A 22,748-nucleotide genomic window follows, 5' to 3' on the forward strand; every position below is an offset into this window, starting at 1 on the left:
ATGTGTTACCCCTCTACAGTCTGGTGACTGGCAATTATATTACAGGTGTTCCCTCTCTACAGTCTGGTGGCTGGCCATTATATTACAGGTATATTACAGTCTGGTGACTGGCCATTATATTACAGATTTCCCCCCTCTACAGTCTGGTGACTGGCCATTATATCACAGGTGTTCCCCCTCTACAGTCTGGTGGCTGGCCATTATATTACAGGTGTTCCCCCTCTACAGTCTTGTGACTGGCCATTATATTACAGGTGTCCCCCCTCTACAGTCTGGTGACTGGCCATTATATTACAGGTGTTCCCTCTCTACAGTCTGGTGACTGGCCATTATATTACAGGTGTTCCCCCTCTACAGTCTGGTGGCAGGCCATTATATTACAGGTGTCCCCCCTCTACAGTCTGGTGACTGGCCATTATATTACAGGTGTTTCCCCTCTACAGTCTGGTGGCAGGCCATTATATTACAGGTGTTCCCCTCTACAGTCTGGTGACTGGTCATTATATTACAGGTGTTTCCCCTCTACAGTCTGGTGGCTGGCCATTATATTACAGGTGTTCCCCCTCTACAGTCTGGTGACTGGCCATTATATTACAGGTGTTCCCCCTCTACAGTCTGGTGGCTGGCCATTATATTACAGGTGTTCCCCCTTTACAGTCTGGTGGCTGGCCATTATATTACAGGTGTTCCCCCTCTACAGTCTGGTGACTGGCCATTATATTACAGGTGTTCCCTCTCTACAGTCTGGTGATTGGCCATTATATTACAGGTATATTACAGTCTGGTGACTGGCCACTATATTACAGGTGTTCCCCCTCAACTGTCTGGTGACTGGCCATTATATTACATGTGTTCCCCCTCTACAGTCTGGTTACTGGCAATTATATTATAGGTGTTCTCTCTCTACAGTATGGTGGCTGGCCATTATATTACAGGTATATTACAGTCTGGTGACTGGCCATTATATTACAGGTTTCCCCCCTCTACAGTCTGGTGACTTGCCATTATATTACAGGTGTTCCCCCTCTACAGTCTGGTGGATGGCCATTATATTACAGGTGTTCCCCCTCTACAGTCTGGTGGCTGGCCATTATATTACAGGTGTCCCCCCTCTACAGTCTGGTGACTGGCCATTAATTTACAGGTGTTTCCCCTCTACAGTCTGGTGGCTGGCCATTATATTACAGGTGTTCCCCCTCTACAGTCTGGTGGCTGGCCATTATATTACAGGTGTTCCCCCTCTACAGTCTGGTGGCTGGCCATTATATTACAGGTGTTCCCCCTCTACAGTCTGGTGACTGGCCATTATATTACAGGTGTTCCCCCTCTACAGTCTAGTGGCTGGCCATTATATTACAGGTGTTCCCCTCTACAGTCTTGTGACTGGTCATTATATTACAGGTGTTTCCCCTCTACAGTCTGGTGGCTGGCCATTATATTACAGGTGTTCCCCTCTACAGTCTTGTGACTGGCCATTATATTACAGGTGTTCCCTCTCTACAGTCTGATGACTGGCCATTATATTACAGGTGTTCCCCCTCTACAGTCTGGTGACTGGCCATTATATTACAGGTGTTCCCCCTCTACAGTCTGGTGGCTGGCCATTATATTACAGGTTTTCCCCCTCTACAGTCTGGTGACTGGCCATTATATAACAGGTGTTCCCTCTCTAAAGTCTGGTGGCTGGCCATTATATTACAGGTGTTCCCCCTCTACAGTCTGATGGCTGGCCATTATGATACAGGTGTTCCCTCTCTACAATCTGGTGGCTGGCCATTATGATACAGGTGTTCCCCCTCTACAGTCTGGTGATTGGCCATTATATTACAGGTATATTACAGTCTGGTGACTGGCCATTATATTACAGGTTTTCCCCCTCTACAGTCTGGTGACTGGCCATTATATTACATGTGTTACCCCTCTACAGTCTGGTGACTGGCAATTATATTAATTATATTACAGGTGTTCCCTCTCTACAGTCTGGTGGCTGGCCATTATATTACAGGTATATTACAGTCTGGTGACTGGCCATTATATTACAGGTTTCCCCCCTCTACAGTCTGGTGACTGGCCATTATATCACAGGTGTTCCTCCTCTACAGTCTGGTAGCTGGCCCTTATATTACAGGTGTTCCCTCTCTACAGTCTGGTGAATGGCCATTATATTACAGGTGTTCCCCCTCTACAGTCTGGTGACTGGCCCTTATATTACAGGTGTTCCCCCTCTACAGTCTGGTGACTGGCCATTGTATTACAGGTGTTCCCCCTCTACAGTCTGGTGACTGGCCATTATATTACAGGTGTTCCCCTCTACAGTCTGGTGACTGGCCATTATATTACATGTGTTCCCTCTCTACAGTCTGGTGACTGGCCATTATATTACAGGTGTTTCCCCTCTACAGTCTGGTGGCAGGCCATTATATTACAGGTGTTCCCCTCTACAGTCTGGGGACTGGTCATTATATTACAGGTGTTTCCCCTCTACAGTCTGGGGGCTGGCCATTATATTACAGGTGTTCCCCCTCTACAGTCTGGTGACTGGCCATTATATTACAGGTGTTCCCCCTTTACAGTCTGGTGGCTGGCCATTATATTACAGGTTTTCCCCCTCTACAGTCTGGTGACTGGCCATTATATTACAGGTGTTCCCTCTCTACAGTCTGGTGGCTGGCCATTATGATACACGTGTTCCCCCTCTACAGTCTGGTGATTGGCCATTATATTACAGGTATATTACAGTCTGGTGACTGGCCATTATATTACAGATTTTCCCCCTCTACAGTCTGGTGACTGGCCATTATATTACATGTGTTCCCCCTCTACAGTCTGGTGACTGGCCATTATATTACAGGTGTTCCCTCTTTACAGTCTGGTGGCTGGCCATTATATTACAGGTATATTACAGTCTGGTGACTGGCCATTATATTACAGGTTTCCCCCCTCTACAGTCTGGTGACTGGCCATTATAGTACAGGTGTTCCCCCTCTACAGTCTGGTGACTGGCCATTATATTACAGGTGTTCCCCTCTACAGTCTGGTGACTGTTACGCCGAGCGCTCCGGGTCCCCGCTCCTCCCCGGAGCGCTCGCAACATCCTCGCAATTGCAGCGCCCTGGTCAGATCTGCTGACCGGGTGCGCTGCGATACCTCTCCCAGCCGGGATGCGATTCGCGATGCGAGTGGCGCCCGCTTGCGATGCGCACCCCGGCTCCCTTACCTGACTCGCTCTCCGTCGGTCCTGTCCCGGCGCGCGCGGCCCCGCTTCTTAGGGCGCGCGCGCGCCGGGTCTCTGCGATTTAAAGGGCCACTGCGCCACTGATTGGCGCAGTTGGCTTAATCAGTGTGTTCACCTGTGCACTCCCTATTTATACCTCACTTCCCCTGCACTCCCTCGCCGGATCTTGTTGCCATTGTGCCAGTGAAAGCGTTTCCTTGTGTGTTCCTAGCCTGTGTTCCAAACCTCCTGCCGTTGCCCCTGACTACGATCCTTGCTGCCTGCCCCGACATTCTGCTACGTCCGACCTAGCTCTTGTCTACTCCCTTGTACCGCGCCTATCTTCAGCAGTCAGAGAGGTTGAGCCGTTGCTAGTGGATACGACCTGGTTGCTACCGCCGCTGCAAGACCATCCCGCTTTGCGGCGGGCTCTGGTGAATACCAGTAGCAACTTAGAACCGGTCCACTAGCACGGTCCACGCCAATCCCTCTCTGGCACAGAGGATCCACCTCCTGCCAGCCGAATCGTGACAGTAGATCCGGCCATGGATCCCGCTAAAGTTCCACTTCCAGTTGTCGCCGACCTCACCACGGTGGTCGCCCAGCAGTCGCAACAGATAGCGCAACAAGGCCACCAGCTGTCTCAACTGACCGTGATGCTACAGCAGCTACTACCACAGCTTCAGCAATCATCTCCTCCGCCAGCTCCTGCACCTCCTCCGCAGCGAGTGGCCGCTTCCGGCCTACGACTATCCTTGCCGGATAAATTTGATGGGGACTCTAAGTTTTGCCGTGGCTTTCTTTCACAATGTTCCCTGCACTTGGAGATGATGTCGGACCAGTTTCCTACTGAAAGGTCTAAGGTGGCTTTCGTAGTCAGCCTTCTGTCTGGGAAAGCTCTGTCATGGGCCACACCGCTCTGGGACCGCAATTACCCCGTCACTGCCTCTGTACACTCCTTCTTCTCGGAAATTCGAAGTGTCTTTGAGGAACCTGCCCGAGCCTCTTCTGCTGAGACTGCCCTGCTGAACCTGGTCCAGGGTAATTCTTCCGTTGGCGAGTACGCCATCCAATTCCGTACTCTTGCTTCCGAATTATCCTGGAATAATGAGGCCCTCTGCGCGACCTTTAAAAAAGGCCTATCCAGCAACATTAAAGATGTTCTGGCCGCACGAGAAATTCCTGCTAACCTGCATGAACTTATTCATCTAGCCACGCGCATTGACATGCGTTTTTCCGAAAGGCGTCAGGAGCTCCGCCAGGATATGGACTTTGTTCGCATGAGGCCTTTTTTCTCCCCGGCTCCTCTCTCCTCTGGTCCTTTGCAATCTGTTCCTGTGCCTCTCGCCGTGGAGGCTATGCAAGTTGACCGGTCTCGCTTGACACCTCAAGAGAGGACACGACGCCGCATGGAGAATCTTTGCCTGTACTGTGCCGGTACCGAACACTTCCTGAAGGATTGTCCTATCCGTCCTCCCCGCCTGGAAAGACGTACGCTGACTCCGCACAAAGGTGAGACAGTTCTTGATGTCAACTCTGCTTCTCCACGCCTTACTGTGCCTGTGCGGACATCTGCCTCTACCTTCTCCTTCTCTACTATGGCCTTCTTGGATTCCGGATCTGCAGGAAATTTTATTTTGGCCTCTCTCATCAATAGGTTCAACATCCCGGTGACCAGTCTCGCCAGACCCCTCTACATCAATTGTGTTAACAATGAAAGATTGGACTGTACCGTGCGTTACCGCACGGAACCCCTCCTAATGTGCATCGGACCTCATCACGAAAAAATTGAGTTTTTGGTCCTCTCCAATTGCACTTCCGAAATTCTCCTTGGATTACCGTGGCTTCAACGCCATTCCCCAACCCTTGATTGGTCCACAGGAGAGATCAAGAGCTGGGGTACTTCTTGTTTCAAGGACTGTCTTAAACCGGTTCGCAGTACTCCCTGCCGTGACCCTGTGGTTCCCCCTGTAACCGGTCTCCCTAAGGCTTATATGGACTATGCTGACGTGTTTTGCAAAAAGCAAGCTGAGACTTTACCTCCTCACAGGCCTTATGACTGTCCTATTGACCTCCTCCCGGGCACTACTCCACCCCGGGGCAGAATTTATCCTCTGTCCGCCCCAGAGACTCTTGCTATGTCTGAATACATCCAGGAAAATTTAAAAAAGGGGTTTATCCGCAAATCCTCCTCTCCTGCCGGAGCTGGATTTTTTTTTGTGTCCAAAAAAGATGGCTCCCTACGTCCTTGCATTGATTACCGCGGACTTAATAAAATCACGGTAAAAAACCGCTACCCCCTACCTCTTATCTCAGAACTCTTTGATCGCCTTCAAGGTGCCCACATCTTTACCAAACTGGACTTAAGAGGTGCTTATAATCTCATCCGCATCAGGGAGGGGGACGAATGGAAAACTGCATTTAACACCAGAGATGGACACTTTGAGTATCTGGTCATGCCCTTTGGCCTGTGCAACGCCCCTGCCGTCTTCCAAGACTTTGTTAATGAAATTTTTCGTGATCTCTTGTATTCCTGTGTTGTTGTGTATCTGGACGATATTCTGATTTTTTCTGCCAACTTAGAAGAACACCGCCAGCATGTCCGCATGGTTCTTCAGAGACTTCGAGACAATCAACTTTATGCCAAAATGGAGAAATGTCTGTTTGAATGTCAATCTCTTCCTTTCCTAGGATACTTGGTCTCTGGTCAGGGATTACAAATGGACCCGGATAAACTCTCTGCCGTCTTAGATTGGCCACGCCCCTCCGGACTCCGTGCTATCCAACGTTTTTTGGGGTTCGCCAATTATTACAGACAATTTATTCCACACTTTTCCACTATTGTGGCTCCTATCGTGGCTTTAACCAAGAAGAATGCCAATCCCAAGTCCTGGTCTCCCCAAGCGGAAGACGCATTTAAACGGCTCAAGTCTGCCTTTTCTTCGGCTCCCGTGCTCTCCAGACCTGACCCATCTAAACCCTTCCTATTGGAGGTAGATGCCTCCTCAGTGGGAGCTGGAGCGGTCCTTCTACAAAAAAATTCTTCCGGGCATGCTGTTACTTGTGGGTTTTTTTCTAGGACCTTCTCTCCGGCGGAAAAAAACTACTCCATCGGGGATCGAGAACTACTGGCCATTAAATTGGCACTTGAGGAATGGAGGCATCTGCTGGAGGGATCAAAATTTCCAGTTATCATTTACACCGATCACAAGAATCTCTCCTATCTCCAGTCTGCCCAACGGCTGAACCCTCGCCAGGCCAGGTGGTTGTTGTTCTTTGCCCGTTTTAACTTTGAAATTCATTTTCGCCCTGCCGACAAGAACATTAGGGCCGATGCTCTCTCTCGTTCCTCGGATGCCTCGGAAGTAGAGGTTTCTCCGCAACACATCATTCCTCCTGACTGTCTGATCTCCACTTCTCCAGCCTCCATCAGGCAAACTCCTCCAGGGAAGACCTTCGTTTCTCCACGCCAACGTCTCGGGATTCTCAAATGGGGTCACTCCTTCCACCTCGCAGGCCATGCGGGCATCAAAAAATCCTTGCAACTCATCTCTCGTTTCTATTGGTGGCCGACTCTGGAGACGGATGTTGTTGATTTTGTGCGGGCCTGTACTGTCTGTGCCCGGGATAAGACTCCTCGCCAGAAGCCTGCTGGTCTCCTTCATCATCTGCCTGTCCCCGAACAGCCTTGGTCTCTGATTGGTATGGACTTTATTACAGACCTACCCCCATCCCGTGGCAACACTGTTGTTTGGGTGGTCGTTGATCGATTTTCCAAGATGGCACATTTTATTCCTCTTCCTGGTCTTCCTTCAGCGCCTCAGTTGGCAAAACAATTTTTTGTACACATTTTTCGTCTTCACGGTTTGCCCACGCAGATCGTCTCGGATAAAGGCGTCCAATTCGTGTCTAAATTCTGGAGGGCTCTCTGCAAACAACTCAAGATTAAATTAAACTTCTCTTCTGCTTATCATCCTCAATCCAATGGGCAAGTAGAAAGAATTAACCAGGTCCTGGGTGACTATTTACGGCATTTTGTTTCCTCCCGCCAGGATGACTGGGCAGATCTTCTACCATGGGCCGAATTCTCATACAACTTCAGAGTCTCCGAATCTTCTGCTAAATCCCCATTTTTCGTGGTGTACGGCCGTCACCCTCTTCCCCCCCTCCCTACTCCCTTGCCCTCTGGTTTGCCCGCTGTGGATGAAGTGACTCGTGATCTTTCCACCATATGGAAAGAGACCCAAAATTCTCTTTTACAGGCTTCATCCCGCATGAAAAGGTTTGCCGATAAGAAAAGAAGAACTCCCCCCATTTTTGCTCCCGGAGACAAGGTATGGCTCTCCGCTAAATATGTCCGCTTTCGTGTCCCCAGTTACAAACTGGGACCACGCTATCTTGGTCCTTTCAAAGCCTTGTGCCAGATTAATCCTGTCTCTTACAAACTTCTTCTTCCTCCTTCTCTTCGTATTCCCAATGCCTTCCATGTCTCTCTCCTTAAACCACTCATCATCAACCGTTTCTCTCCCAAACTTGTTTCTCCCACTCCTGTTTCCGGTTCTTCTGACATCTTCTCCATGAAGGTGATATTGGCCTCCAAGACGGTCAAAGGAAAAAGATTTTTCTTGGTAGATTGGGAGGGCTGTGGTCCAGAAGAGAGATCCTGGGAACCTGAGGACAACATCCTAGACAAAAGTCTGGTCCTCAGGTTCTCAGGCTCCAAGAAGAGGGGGAGACCCAAGGGGGGGGGGGTACTGTTACGCCGAGCGCTCCGGGTCCCCGCTCCTCCCCGGAGCGCTTGCAACATCCTCGCAATTGCAGCGCCCCGGTCAGATCTGCTGACCGGGTGCGCTGCGATACCTCTCCCAGCCGGGATGTGATTCGCGATGCGAGTGGCGCCCGCTCGCGATGCGCACCCCGGCTCCCGTACCTGACTCGCTCTCCGTCGGTCCTGTCCCGGCGCGCGCGGCCCCGCTCCTTAGGGCGCGCGCGCCGGGTCTCTGCGATTTAAAGGGCCACTGCGCCACTGATTGGCGCAGTTGGCTTAATCAGTGTGTTCACCTGTGCACTCCCTATTTATACCTCACTTCCCCTGCACTCCCTCGCCGGATCTTGTTGCCATTGTGCCAGTGAAAGCGTTTCCTTGTGTGTTCCTAGCCTGTGTTCCAGACCTCCTGCCGTTGCCCCTGACTACGATCCTTGCTGCCTGCCCCGACCTTCTGCTACGTCCGACCTTGCTCTTGTCTACTCCCTTGTACCGCGCCTATCTTCAGCAGTCAGAGAGGTTGAGCCATTGCTAGTGGATACGACCTGGTTGCTACCGCCGCTGCAAGACCATCCCGCTTTGCGGCGGGCTCTGGTGAATACCAGTAGCAACTTAGAACCGGTCCACTAGCACGGTCCACGCCAATCCCTCTCTGGCACAGAGGATCCACCTCCTGCCAGCCGAATCGTGACAGTGACTGGCCATTATATTACATGTGTTCCCTCTCTACAGTCTGGTGGCTGGCCATTATATTACAGGTGTCCCCCCTCTACAGTCTGGTGACTGGCCATTATATTACAGGTGTTCCCCCTCTACAGTCTGGTGACTGGTCCTTATATTACAGGTGTTTCCCCCTCTACAGTCTGGTGGCTGGCCATTATATTACATGTGTTCCCTCTCTACAGTCTGGTGACTGGCCATTATATTACAGGTGTTCCTCCTCTACAGTCTGGTGGCTGGCCATTATATTACATGTGTTCCCTCTCTACAGTCTGGTGGCTGGCCATTATATTACAGGTGTTCCCCCTCTATAGTCTGGTGGCTGGCCCTTATATTACAGGTGTTCCCTCTCTACAGTCTGGTGGCTGGCCATTATAATACAGGTGTTCCCCCTCTACAGTCTGGTGACTGGCCATTATATTACAGGTCTTCCCCCTCTACAGTCTGGTGACTGGCCATTATATTACAGGTGTTCCCCCTCTACAGTCTTGTGACTGGCCATTATATTACAGGTGTTCCCCCTCTATAGTCTGGTGACTGGCCATTATATTACAGGTGTTCCTCCTCTACAGTCTTGTGACGGGCCCTTATATTACAGGTGTTCCCCCTCTACAGTCTGGTGACTGGCCATTATATTACAGGTGTTCCCTCTCTACAGTCTGGTGACTGGCCATTATATTACAGGTGTTCCTCCTCTACAGTCTTGTGACAGGCCCTTATATTACAGGTGTTCCCTCTCTACAGTCTGGTGACTGGCCATTATATTACAGGTGTTCCCTCTCTACACTCTGGTGGCTGGCCATTATATTACAGGTGTTCCCTCTCTACAGTCTGATGACTGGCCATTATATTACAGGTGTTTCCCCTCTACAGTCTTGTGGCAGGCCATTATATTACAGGTGTTCCCCTCTACAGTCTGGTGACTGGTCATTATATTACAGGTGTTTCCCCTCTACAGTCTGGGGGCTGGCCATTATATTACAGGTGTTCCCCCTCTACAGTCTGGTGACTGGCCATTATATTACAGGTGTTCCCCCTTTACAGTCTGGTGGCTGGCCATTATATTACAGGTTTTCCCCCTCTACAGTCTGGGGGCTGGCCATTATGATACACGTGTTCCCCCTCTACAGTCTGGTGATTGGCCATTATATTACAGGTATATTACAGTCTGGTGACTGGCCATTATATTACAGGTGTTCCCTCTCTACAGTCTGGTGGCTGGCCATTATGATACACGTGTTCCCCCTCTACAGTCTGGTGATTGGCCATTATATTACAGGTGTTCCCCCTCTACAGTCTGGTGGCTGGCCCTTATATTACAGGTGTTCCCCCTCTACAGTCTGGTGGCTGGCCATTATATTACAGGTGTTCCCCCTCTACAGTCTGGTGGCTGGCCATTATATTACAGGTGTTCCCCCTCTACAGTCTGATGGCTGGCCATTATATTAAAGGTGTTCCTTCTCTACAGTCTGGTGGCTGGCCATTATATTACAGGTGTTTCCCTCTCTACAGTCTGGTGACTGGCCATTATATTACAGGTGTTCCCCCTCTACAGTCTGGTGACTGGCCATTATATTACAGGTTTTCCCCCTCTACAGTCTGGTGACTGGCCATTATGTTACAGGTGTTCCCCCTCTACAGTCTGGTGACTGGCCCTTATATTACAGGTGTTCCCCCTCTACAGTCTGGTGACTGGCCATTATGTGACATGTGTTCCCTCTCTACAGTCTAGCTAGTCCTTTCTCTCATTACCTTGGATAGGCCTGACACACTGCCGGCCGTAATCAATACGACAGCACTTCATGGATCCAGGACACTGGTTGTTCTCATAACACTTATCATCTTGAAGAGGGTTCCTCAGAGGCCTGGTAGAGTTGACCGATGGGCACACCTCAATCTTTGTCTTTTCCGATGATGGGGAGGAGTCTGATGTATGTAAAGATATGGTTTAGAATAAAAAAAATAATGAAATCATTTTACAATAACACATTTGCCTGGTGTGAACCTCCTCTACCTCTCCTCATGGAGAAGGTCCTCATCAGCACTCATGGTCTTCTCTCTATGGGGGGTCATGGTGGCCTGGGCCTTAGTGGTGGCCCTTGGTAATCATTCTCCTGTTGGCCTCTCTCCTTATGCCCTTGGATTTTAGCATCATCTGAGCTCAGTTGTTGGGTCAGACATATGGGTGGAGGAAAGGCAGACTTGTCACCAGTTCCCATGGACAATCTAGGGGTACAGATAGGACTCAAGTCCTGCAGAAATGCATGGGAACAGAGTTCCTGCACTTTTTCCATAGCAAGAACACTCTTCCCATTAGTAGGAGTCATGCAGGATCGGCCCTTCAGGGGGAATCTTGGGAGTTTGCTTACTTTTTTTTCCCCAGGACTTGACCCCTTGGTACAGATCTGCTCCCCATTTCTACAGCCTGAAACCCAAAAATATTGAGGAGAAGAGATGGATGAGATTGAGAAGATCTGGTGGTCAGTAGATGGTCGGACCTCCGGATCTACATTTATTCCAGGATATCACTTATGTCTATTAGTTTTTCTTATTTATTCTGGAGCTGTAATTGTGCCCAGTGTCACTGTGACCCTACGGCCCATCAATGATTTACCGACAGTACCTCTCTGCCAGACACATCCCAGTCAGAGAAGGCTCATAATATTCCTTATATTACCGTATATATCTTTATATTATCCAACATAATAGAATGTAATGTAATATGTGATATAATAATACAAGGTCATGTGACAAAGTAACGGAGCAATGGGATAAACAATATAATATAACAACATCCTAAGTGAATGTGATAGATGTAATATGATAGAACACAATACAATAACACATAATATAATAATATGGAACACAATATAATGTGATTATAATAATTAAATAAAACAATATAAAATACCAGCACTCACCGGCAGAGGCAGAAGATGGGGGGCCCGCGAGGAGCAGACAGAGCCCCAGCACGACAGAGAGGTCAGAGGGTCCCATGGTTATGTAGATACTATTATGGTGCAGTTGGTGCCCTGTCTCTTATACTGATGGGTGGAGCTAATAGCTCTAAGGTCCGCCCAGATCATGTGGGGTGGGGTAGGGGGAGGAGCCCTGGTAACATGCAGCATATATGCTCTAATAGGGTTTTTTCTTATGACTGTACTGAGGTGGGGATGTCCAATAGTGACTGACACTATTATAGAGGGTCACATGACTGTATACTCCAACCTCATCTCAACCTCCAGAGCTGCACTCACTATTCTGCTTTTACATCATATCTTATCCTCCAGAGCTGCACTCACTATTCTGCTTTTACATCATATCTTATCCTCCAGAGCTGCACTCACTATTCTGCTGTTACATCATATCTTATCCTTCAGAGCTGCACTCACTATTCTGCTGTTACATCATATCTTATCCTCCAGAGCTGCACTCACTATTCTGCTGTTACATTAAGTCTTATGCTCTAGTGACCTCCAATGCTGCACTCACTATTCTGCTGTTACATTATGTCTTATCCTCTGGAGCTACACTGACTATTCTGCTGTTACGTCATGTCTTATCCTCCAGTCACCCCGAGAGCTGCACTCACTATTCTGCCATTACACCATATATTATACTACAGTCACATTCAGTGCCTCCTGTTTTATGGTGCTGTCAGATGCAGTCACCAGGTTGTGTATAGTCTTTACTACACCCTGATTCAGAACTGTAGTCTTACTTGTTTATAAGGAGATGTCTCTGGCAGTGAAAGGGTTACTCTGATGTTGTTCTTGGCTCAGGTTTAGTACTCGGCTTCTTCTCTCGCTTCACAGACTTTTCCAGTTTATTTAGTATCTCGGATTAAGCTCATAATGAGCACGAGACTTATCTCAGAGGGGCACGGGACTTATCTCAGAGGGGCACGGGACTTATCTCAGAGGGACACGGGACTTATCTCAGAGGGGCACGGGACTTATCTCAGAGGGACACGGGACTTATCTCAGAGGGGCACGGGACTTATCTCAGAGGGACACGGGACTTATCTCAGAGGGGCACGGGACTTATCTCAGAGGGACACGGGACTTATCTCAGAGGGGCACGGGACTTATCTCAGAGGGGCACGAGACTTATCTCAGAGGGGTACGGGACTTATCTCAGAGGGACACGGGACTTATCTCAGAGGGGCACGGGACTTATCTCAGAGGGGCACGAGACTTATGTCAGAGGGGCACGGGACTTATCTCAGAGGGGCAAGGGACTTATCTCAGAGGGGCACGGGACTTATCTCAGAGGGGCACCGGACTTATCTCTAGTGTTGAGCGGCATAGGCCATATTCGAATTCGCGAATATTCGCGAATATATGGACGAATATTCGTCTTATATTCGCGAATATTCGCATATTCGTTATATTCTCGTTTTATTTTCGCATATGCGAATATTCGCGTATGCGAAAATTAACATATGTGAATATTAGCATATGCAAGATTAACATGCGTACAATTCGCATATGCGAAAATTAGCATATGCGAATTTGCGCATATGCGAATTTTAGCACGCCAGTCTCACACAGTAGTATTACAGCCTTCTTTACACCACACAAGCTGGAAGCAGAGAGGGGTGATCACTGTGATGTGTACTGTGAAAAAAATAAAAAATAAATAAAAAAAAAAAACGAATATTCGTAATTACGAATATATAGCGCTATATTCGCGAAATTCGCGAATTCGCGAATATGCGATATTCGCGAATAATATTCGAATTGCGAATATTCGCGAGCAACACTACTTATCTCAGAGGGGCACGGGACTTATCTCAGAGGGACACGGGACTTATCTCAGAGGGGCACGAGACTTATGTCAGAGGTGAACGGGACTTATCTCAGAGGGGCACGGGACTTATCTCAGAGGGGCAGGGGACTTATCTCAGAGGGGCACAGGACTTATCTCAGAGGGGCACGGGACTTATCTCAGAGGGACACGGGACTTATCTCAGAGGGACACGGGACTTATCTCAGAGGGGCACGGGACTTATCTGAGAGGGGCACGGGACTTATCTCAGAGGGGCACGAGACTTATCTCAGAGGGGCACGAGACTTATGTCAGAGGGGCACGGGACTTATCTCAGAGGGACACGGGACTTATCTCAGAGGGACACGGGACCTATGTCAGAGGGGCAAGGGACTTATCTCAGAGGGGCACGGGACTTATCTCAGAGGGGCACGAGACTTATGTCAGAGGGGCATGGGACTTATCTCAGAGGGGCACGGGACTTATCCCAGAGGGACACGAGACTTATCGCAGAGGGACACTGGACTTATGTCAGAGGGGCACGGGACTTATCTCAGAGGGGCAAGAGACATATGTCAGAGGGGCACGGGACTTATCTCAGAGGGGCATGGGACTTATCTCAGAGGGGCACGGGACTTATCTCAGAGGGGCACGGGACTTATCTCAGAGGGGCAAGAGACTTATGTCAGAGGGGCACGGGACTTATCTCAGAGGGGCATGGGACTTATCTCAGGGGGGCATGGGACTTATGTCAGAGGGGCACGGGACTTATCTCAGAGGGACATGGGACTTATCTCAGAGGGGCACGGGACTTATCTCACAGGGGCAAGGGACTTATCTCAGAGGGACACGGGACTTATCTCAGAGGGGCACGAGACTTATGTCAGAGGGACACAGGACTTATCTCAGAGGGGCACGGGACTTATCTCAGAGGGGCACGGGACTTATCTCAGAGGGGAACGGGACTTATCTCAGAGGGGTACGGGACTTATCTCAGAGGGGCACAGGGCTTATCTCAGAGCGTGGTCAATAAATACAGATACTAATATAGTGGGGTATTTATTATAGTTCAGATACTGACTGATGGGGATCAGAAGCAAACAGGGGGGGGCAGCCAGCACCTGCACAACATGGGATGGAAGCAGAAGGTGGAGGGTGACGAGGATGTGGTGGGATAAACCAAGGGCCTGATGTAAATCTCCGGATATACACCATATGGGTGAAAGTATGTGAACCCCCTCATTTTTAAGTTCAGGTTATTCATCCACAGTCTTGTTCACACCTGGGTCCATGTCATGCGGCATCAAGCAAGTCTTTTCCAGGCCTCCAGGCAGTCTGCAGACCAGCTTCCAAACTTTCAGGGAAGACTCCACACTCATTTCTCTGGCATAATGAGCTGCAACTAGCAAATCCCCCTCAGCTGGTGGAGCAGGCTGCCTTTAACCCCTTAACGACGCAGGACGTATATTTACGTCCTGCGCCGGCTCCCGCGATATGAAGCGGGATCGCGCCGCGATCCCGCATCATATCGCGTCGGTCCCGGCGCTAATCAACGGCCGGGATCCGCGGCTAATACCACACATCGCCGATCGCGGCGATGTGCGGTATTAACCCTTTAGAAGCGGCGGTCAAAGCTGACCGCCGCTTCTAAAGTGAAAGTGAAAGTGACCCGGCTGCTCAGTCGGGCTGTTCGGGACCGCCGCGGTGAAATCGCGGCGTCCCGAACAGCTGATCGGACACCGGGAGGGCTCTTACCTGCCTCCCCGGTGTCCGATCGACGAATGACATCTCCGTGCCTGAGATCCAGGCAGGATCAGTCAAGCGCCGATAATGCTGATCACAGGCATGTTAATACACGCCAGTGATCAGCATAGGAGATCAGTGTGTGCAGTGTTATAGGTCCCTATGGAATAACAATGATCAGTATAAGAGATCAGTGTGTGCAGTGTTATAGGTCCCTATGGGACCTATAACACTGCAAAAAAAATGTAAAAAAAAAGTGTTAATAAAGGTCATTTAACCCCTTCCCTAATAAAAGTTTGAATCACCCCCCTTTTCCCATAAAAAAATAAGACAGTGTAAAAAAAATAAAAAATAAACATATGTGGTATCGCCGCGTGCGTAAATGTCCGAACTATAAAAATATATCATTAATTAAGCCGTACGGTCAATGGCGTATGCGCAAAAAAATTCCAAAGTCCAAAAAAGCGTATTTTGGTCACTTTTTATACCATTAAAAAATGAATAAAAAGTGATGAAAAAGTCCGATCAAAACAAAAATCATACCGATAAAAACTTCAGATCACGGCGCAAAAAATGAGTCCTCATACCGCCCCATACGTGGAAAAATAAAAAAGTTATAGGGGTCAGAAGATGACATTTTTAAAAGTATAAATTTTCCTGCATGTAGTTATGATTTTTTCCAGAAGTGCGACAAAATCAAACCTATATAAGTAGGGGATCATTTTAACCGTATGGACCTACAGAATAATGATAAGGTGTAATTTTTTCCGAAATATGCACTGCGTAGAAACGAAAGCCCCTAAAAGTTACAAAATGGCGTTTTTTTTTCGATTTTGTCGCACAATGATTTTTTTTTCCGTTTCGCCGTGCATTTTTGGGTAAAATGACTAATGTCACTGCAAAGTAGAATTGGCGACGCAAAAAATAAGCCATAATATCGATTTTTAGGTGGAAAATTGAAAGGGTTATGATTTTTAAAAGGTAAGGAGGAAAAAACGAAAGTGCAAAAACGGAAAAACCCTGAGTCCTCAAGGGGTTAAGGCCAACAAAAAGCGGCCTGGATTGTGGGGAATGACCCCCACCCAACACTTGGTCATTCCCAGTGAGAGCCGTCCTAGCCTTCCAGCCATACTATGGTCATAGTGTCAGTCTGCATCGCAGCACAGACACTGAATAATACCGGCTCATACTTCACTGAGGCCAGGAGCCTCGGGGACACATATCGCCCATCAACCACCCTACCCTTCACCTTCTCACAATATACAGCATATCCCATAAGGGAGTCCACCCCTCATATATATGTGAGTCCACAGCTGAAGGGGTCGGGGGGCCGCCTGTCTGTGATCAGACCATACGCTGCACACTGCATCAAATTGGTCTGCATGGCTGTCGTCCCTGAAGGAAGCCTCTACTTAAAGGGGTACTCCACTGCCCTGCTTCCGGAGCTCCGCTCCTCAGCATCCGGAAGTTTATTGTTCCGAACGCTGTGTGCGGGCTTCCGTGTTAAGGGCCGCCTCTCGTGACATCACGCCCGCCCCCTCGTGACGTCACAATAAACTTCCGGACGCTGGGGAGCAGAGCTCCGGAAGCAGGGCAGCAGAGTACCCCTTTAAAGTGAAGCACAAGAAAGCCCATGACTAAGGATATGGATTACTGGGACCAAGATACAATTATTGGGATCAGATGGTGTCAGGTGTTTGTGGTGACAACCAGGGGAGGAGGACAAAGACAATTGTGTCCTGTCTATAGTCACCATGGTGGTGGGAGGGTCATGGTCTGGTTCTACATGAGTCCTGCTGGGACTGGGGGGCTACAGGTCCTTAAGGGAACCATGAATGCCGAGATATCCTGTGGCATACTGAAGCGGAGCATGATCCCCTCAGAGACCGGGCTGCAGGGCAGTGTTCACACTTGATAACCAAACACGTCCAACACCACCACTGTCATACTAAATAAGCTGAGGGTGAAGGTGATGGCCAAGGAGGTCTCCAGATCTAAACCCCAGTGAGGATCTGTGGGGCCTCCTCAAAGGGAAGGTGGGGGCACAAGTTCTCCGTGATGTCCTCATGGAGGAGGGAAGAGGACTCCAGGGAAACCTGTGAAGATCTGGTGACCTCCATGTCCAAGAGGCTTAAGACAGTGCTGGAAAATATTGGCGGCCACACAGAATATTATACACACTTTTCACCTCTCTTCTGAGAAGTGCCCTCAATTTTGTTGCCAAGGTTTAGACATTTAAGGGGTACTCTGCCCTAGACATCTTATCCCCTATCCAAAGGAAAGAGGATGTCTGATCGTGGGGATCCCACCGCTGGGGACCCCCACGATCTCAGCCACGGCACCCCAGACATCCAGAGCACAGAGCGAACTTCACTCCATGCCAGATGACTGGCGATGCGGGACGGAGGCTCATGAGGTCACGGCCACACCCCGCTCCTGACATCACAGCCACACCCCCTCAATGCAAGTCTATGGTAGGGGTCGTAACGGCCATCACACCACGAGCCTCCAGCGCTGCACCCGATGCTCTAACCGAACGCCGGGTGCAGCAGGGAGATCCCAGCAGTATAGCGGGACACCTTATTAGACATCGATTAGACATCATATCCCCTATCCTTTGGATAGGGGGTAAGATGTCTAGGGGCGGAGTACCCCTTTAATGTCTGTGTTGAGTTATTATGAGGAGACACTTAGGGTTATCGGGAGGAAGTCTTGTGGATGAGAAGATCCAGGGAAGAAAGATTTATCGTATTCATGATATTATGTAATGGATGATACTATGGAGATTATATCTGACAATGAGGGACCCCCAGAGAGTCCTAAAGCCTAGAGGCCCAAACCTTGAGGGGCTTCTGATTCACAGACCATGTGCAGGACCTATGGCTGCAGCTTCCCCCAGCAAGAAGGCTACACCTGGTGTTCAGACCCCAAGACCGAGCCCAATAGAAAGACCCCAAATGGGACCCTCAGGCCTGTGGGACAGTATAGAGACCTCAGTGCGGCCTGTGATCTTTATTTTGGGTTCTCATGATCAGAATCATGTATTATACTTGGACACCATAGAAGAATACAACACAGACTTAATCCAGACAAGATGTCTGCAGATGATCAAATAACTTTATTCATTTCACTGGACATGGACATTAACAATCGTAGAATTCTCCGAAACAGCGCCCCAGGAGGTGAGGTCCAGAGGTGTCCATCATCATCGTCATCATCATCACCATTGTAACCACCAGGCATCTACTGCAAGAGGATAAAATATTTGTTATTTCACAGACATTGTGGGAAGTCCCAGTACGGGATATCATCCTACAGTCCTATCAGCTTGAGTCCCTGCCCGTCCCCAGGGTTCCCCCATAATGTAATTAGTTGTGCATTGAATGTAAAGGACTTTGATATGGTCACATGGTTATTAGTCACATGATAATGGTTGCCACATGTTAAAGTCACATGTTTTATTACCCAGAGAGCACCAGGTGACCAGGTGACCTGCAGCTAGCCTATGGTCTCCTTGCTCAGCCCCTTTATAAGAGGGGGAGGTACTACAATGTCTCTCTTAAATCCTGAGGTGAAGTCCAGTCCAGACGTCTCGGAGCCAGTGTCCAGCACATCTGGAGGCCTCAAGCCTAACCTACAGCCACAAGTCCGTAAGTCATCTCCGTCTGCCGTCACTATCTTCAGTCAAGTCAAATCTATTATAGTCAGTGTGGCTGTCTGTGCTAAAGTCTGTCAAAGTCACTGCAAGTCCCAGCAAGCTGTGAGGTCCCTTGTGTTACTGGTCACCTCTCTGGGAACCCTACTACCCTGTAATGACTGCTATACCTGTTCAACTTCAGTAAAGCTACCATTAACCTTCACCTGGCCTTGTACTATTACTTACCCCTGCCTGACCTAGGTCTAACGGGATTACCTTAGGGAGGTTATACAGGCAAACCATGCCCTGGCGTCACGAACACGAAGGGGTTAATACCATCTGCCCCTGGCAAAAACCATCTGCCCCTACACCTCACATCGCACCTCAAAACCACAACTATGTTTGGAATCACGAACAGGATGGGGTTAACAACACCTGCCCCATTTACCTCCCTTCACACCCTGTGGCTTCACACAAGCTTTGGCTTCACGACCAGGGTACAGGTGTGTGCCATATGCCACAAAGCCACAAGTCCTCCCCCCCCTAATCTGATTTGCGTCCGAGAAAAATCGCATGCCGGTGCGAAAAAGTTTGCACCAGAAAAGCGTACAGGACTGTTATTAGAGCGTTAGAGTGTTACTGGCGGCGCTGGTGAAATAGAGGGGGAGGTGTAGGAAAGACTGTTAACTACTATTGTGGAATGTGCAAATTCAGTAACTGAATGGGTTAACCGTAGTTTGGTGTTTGCCTTGTGCGGGAGCAGTCGCAGCTCCGCCCCATCAGCCCCCCACAGCGACGCCTCTTCAGTGTTGCGAGGAGAAGACTTTACCGACCGGACCAAAACAGGAAGTTCGTCGGCGCAGCCATATTGGAGGTTCCAGCGGCTGCATCTGGCTCCACTGTCCCCAGTCAAGCACCCGCTGCAGCGCAGACTCTGCATATACTAACGATCATCGCAACTAAGTCTCTGGTGCCGGTGTCTCCCTGCATTAACCCTCTAGTGCCCAGCAGCATCACCAGGTACTAACCACATGGGGGGAGTGCCACCCAGAGTGTTTCCGTCGGTCAAGCACCCGCTGCAGCGCAGACTCTGCATATACTAACGATCATCGCAACTAAGTCTCTGGTGCTGGTGTCTCCCTGCATTAACCCTCTATTGCCCAGCAGCATCACCATGTACTAACCACATGGGGGGAGTGCCACCCAGAGTGTTTCCGTTGGTCAAGACTAAGCTACTGCAGCACTTCATCAAGTTTCTTAAAGGGACAGTGCACTCAATTCCTCTTAAAGCGACAGCGCACTCAATTCATCTTAAAGTGACAACACGCTCAATTCTTCTTAAAGTGAGGGCGTACTCAAAAAGTCTACAAGATGTCAGCACCGGAATTCATGGGGAACCCTGTCCCTTCTACCTACAATGGAGACCCCTTCCCCCTGAGGGATTAAAAAGAGAAGATCCAGAGTTTGTTTGTCTTTTACTCTTTCCCTCTTAACCAACAGGTAGAGTTGCTCACAGGGCAACTCCAGGGACCAGCACTAGAGGAAGTCTGCACCTGGCCCGCCTCCGAGAAGGCGACTGTAGAGCAGATCTTTGAAGGACTGTGTCAGGTATTTCAGTCCCATTCTCCATCAGAGGTACATCTCCGGCTGTATGAGAGGCGGCAGAAGTCAGGTGAGACCTTGAGAGCATATGCTGTAGACCTACAGAATGCCCTAGAGACTGTTCAAAAACTAGATGGTATAACTCCTGAGCAGGGCAACAAGGTGTTAATGGACAGATTTATCGATGGGACTCATAATAAGTGGGACAAAGCTGAGATTGTTAGTGGTCCAAAATCTCAACATACCATTCCCCGCATTCTAGAGACTGACTAGACAAGTGATTCAGTCTGGGACTGAGTTAGAGGAGGTCTGTACACCCCTTACACCTGTCCAAGAGCCACTAGGGGCGGTAGCCAGAACTATACCGCCACCGTCACCGGTCCCCACCACAGTGTCATCTACTTTGCCAGTCACCGCAGTCCAAGCAACCCTGTCAGTCACTACCGATTCAGACCTACAGTGTATTAAACAAGACATTGCACAATAGACTAAGGTTATCAGAGAGCTCGTCACCCGGCCCCTCTCCCGTGAACAATCCTTGTCTAGAGACACCCCCTCTACTCCTGCCCCATACTAGAGACACCCCCTCTACTCCTGCCCCATACTAGAGACACCCCCTCTACTCCTGACCCATACTAGAGACACCCCCTCTACTCCTGCCCCATACTAGAGACACCCCCTCTACTCCTGCCCCATACTAGAGACACCCCCTCTACTCCTGCCCCATACAAGAGACACCCCCTCTACTCCTCACCCATACTAGAGACACCCCCTCTACTCCTACCGCATACTAGAGACACCCCCTCTACTCCTGCCCCATACTAGAGACACTCCCTCTACTCCTGCCCCATACAAGAGACACCCCCTCTACTCCTGACCCATACTAGAGACACCCCCTCTACTCCTGCCCTATACTAGAGACACCCCCTCTACTCCTGCCCCATACTAGAGACACCCCCTCTACTCCTGCCCTATACTAGAGACACCCCCTTTACTCCTGCCTTATACTAGAGACACCCCCTCTACTCCTGCCCCATACAAGAGACACCCCCTCTACTCCTGCCCCATACTAGAGACACCCCCTCTACTCCTGCCCCATACTAGAGACACCCCCTCTACTCCTGCCCCATACTAGAGACATCCACTCTACTCCTGACCTATTCTAGAGACACCCCCTCTACTCCGGACCCATACTAGAGACACCCCCTCTACTCCTGACCCATACAAGAGACACCCCCTCTACTCCTGCCCCATACTAGAGACACCCCCTCTACTCCTGACCCATACTAGAGCCACCCCCTCTACTCCTGCCCCATACTAGAGACATCCCCTCTACTCCTGCCCCATACTAGAGACACCCCCACTACTCCTGTCCCATACTGGAGACACCCCCTCTACTCCTGCCCCATACTAGAGACACCCCCTCTACTCCTGCCCCATACTAGAGACACCCCCTCTACTCCTGCCCCATACTAGAGACACCCCCTCTACTCCTGCCCCATACTAGAGACACCCCCTCTACTCCTGCCCCATACTAGAGACACCCCCTCTACTCCTGCCCCATACAAGAGACACCCCCTCTACTCCTGCCCCATACTAGAGACACCCCCTCTACTCCTGCCCCATACTAGAGACACCCCCTCTACTCCTGCCCCATACAAGAGACACCCCCCTCTACTCCTGACCTATACTAGAGACACCCCCTCTACTCCTGCCCCATACTAGAGACACCCCCTCTACTCCTGACCTATACTAGAGACACCCCCTCTACTCCTGACCCATACTAGAGACACCCCCTCTACTCCTGCCCCATACTAGAGACACGCCCTCTACTCCTGCCCCATACTGGAGACACCCCCTCTACTCCTGCCCCATACTAGAGACACCCCCTCTACTCCTGCCCCATACTAGAGACACCCCCTCTACTCCTGCCCCATACTAGAGACACCCCCTCTACTCCTGCCCCATACAAGAGACACCCCCTCTACTCCTGCCCCATACTAGAGACACCCCCTCTACTCCTGCCCCATACTAGAGACACCCCCTCTACTCCTGCCCCATACTAGAGACACCCCCTCTACTCCTGCCCCATAAAAGAGACACCCCCTCTACTCCTGCCCCATACTAGAGACACCCCCTCTACTCCTGCCCCATACTAGAGACACCCCCTCTACTCCTGCCCCATACAAGAGACACCCCCTCTACTCCTGACCTATACTAGAGACACCCCCTCTACTCCTGACCCATACTAGAGACACCCCCTCTATTCCTGACCTATACTAGAGACACCCCCTCTA

Source organism: Hyla sarda, chromosome 3, assembly GCF_029499605.1.
Source record: "Hyla sarda isolate aHylSar1 chromosome 3, aHylSar1.hap1, whole genome shotgun sequence".
Taxonomy (NCBI): Eukaryota; Metazoa; Chordata; class Amphibia; order Anura; family Hylidae; genus Hyla; species Hyla sarda.